The 1,517-nt window shown below is 47.3% G+C and overlaps 1 pseudogene; it reads left to right on the top strand.

Annotated features, from left to right (window-relative positions):
- The first annotated feature begins 1,171 nt into the window (after positions 1 to 1,171).
- LOC126428562 (5S ribosomal RNA) lies at positions 1,172 to 1,290 on the top strand (annotated as a pseudogene).
- Positions 1,291 to 1,517: the final 227 nt, after the last annotated feature.

Below are 1,517 nucleotides of genomic sequence, written 5' to 3'. Positions count from 1 at the left end.
GAAAAGGGTATTTGGAAGACATAGGAATGCAGAAAACGTGGATTTACTACAAGCAGACACTGATATAAAAATAAATCTGGGTATCCTGAGTTTCCACAACGGAATTAGACCCATGACGAAAACACCAGGAACGGAACAGCGAAGAAAGTGGGCAAAGATAAAGACCAGAGGAACCGAAACTGGTCTTAACTGACGCGATATTCAATGCCCAAAACAAGAAACATAGAAACAGTATTTACAATCTGGACAACGTTTCGTACATTCTAGTTCGAGATTAACCTGACATTAACTAGGAAGCAGATATTCACATTCGCAGTACTGAGTGCAAGGCTAGCATGCTGATAAACGTCAACTACTAAAGTAAGAATTTAGTGGAGAAGATTCTGAAGTAGACTTGATAATAATGAGTGGTGTCAAACAACCTGCTCAGTGCGAGCAGTCCCTTTAACCATCTGGTTGTCTAAGGAGAGCTCCGTGCTTGACACATTCATTATGTTTTTTGTTCGTTCTGAATTTTTCAACGGAATTTTCCATATCATAGATTTTTATTTTTAGTTTATTTTTTTCTTACACTGCTGCCGTTTATTTGACTGAACTTGATCGAACTGATGCGGTAAACGGGGACGAGAGTCTGAAGTTGAGCGGCGCTTCGCATCAGGAAAACAATGCAGTAACACGCCTCGAAAAGCGTAACTCGTTTACTGGAAACACAGAAAGGGTGGACGTTTCGGGGAACGCTGGCGGGAGGAGCATAAAAAGGGAACGCGGAACTAAGGGCGTGGCCGTCGCCGGGAATCGAACTCGGTATAAATAGCGACGCCCCGCCAACAGAGCACGGGATCCACAGCAGGCGGCCGCAAAATTTTTGCAGCCAGAATGGATCACCGCAGAAGACGGACATGTATCTCGAAATGACGCAGTGTAGTGTGCTATGGAAAGAGAGACGAAAGATGGAAGACAATCGGACTTGCGAGGTGCGAGGTCGTAAACTGAAGACCACAGAGGGGAAAAAGTGAGAAAGTCCACCTCCCCTGTCAGTCACTTTTTGCTATATCCCTGTTGGTTAAATTCTGGGTATTACAGCGCACAGATGCTTAAGGGAACAAAGAAGTTGCTACAGAAATATTGACTGATCTAATATACATGCTGGGGTGGGGGGGAGGGGCGGAGGGGCAACAGCCTTACGACAGCGGTAACACCGGTTCCCGTCAGAACACCGAAGTTAAGCGTTGTAGGGTTTGGCTAGCACTTGGATGGGTCACCGTCTGGGGATGCTAAACGCTGTTGGCAAGCGGGGTGCACTCATCTCTTGTGAGACCAATTGAAGAGCTATTTGACTGGCAAGTGGTGGCTCCGATCGTGAAAAGTCACAACGGTCGGGAGAGCGGTGTGCTGACACATGCCCCTCCATATCCGCATTCAGTAACGCGTGTCGGCTGAAGATGACACGGCGTTCGGTCGGGACCGTTGAGCCTTCCGAGGCCAGTTCGGCTAGTTTTGGGCTTAGTAGGGTGGGA

This window comes from Schistocerca serialis, chromosome 12, assembly GCF_023864345.2.
Source record: "Schistocerca serialis cubense isolate TAMUIC-IGC-003099 chromosome 12, iqSchSeri2.2, whole genome shotgun sequence".
In the NCBI taxonomy this organism is placed as follows: Eukaryota; Metazoa; Arthropoda; class Insecta; order Orthoptera; family Acrididae; genus Schistocerca; species Schistocerca serialis.
The sequence above is the reverse complement of the archived record's forward strand: the minus strand, read 5'-3'. Positions and strand labels throughout refer to the sequence as shown.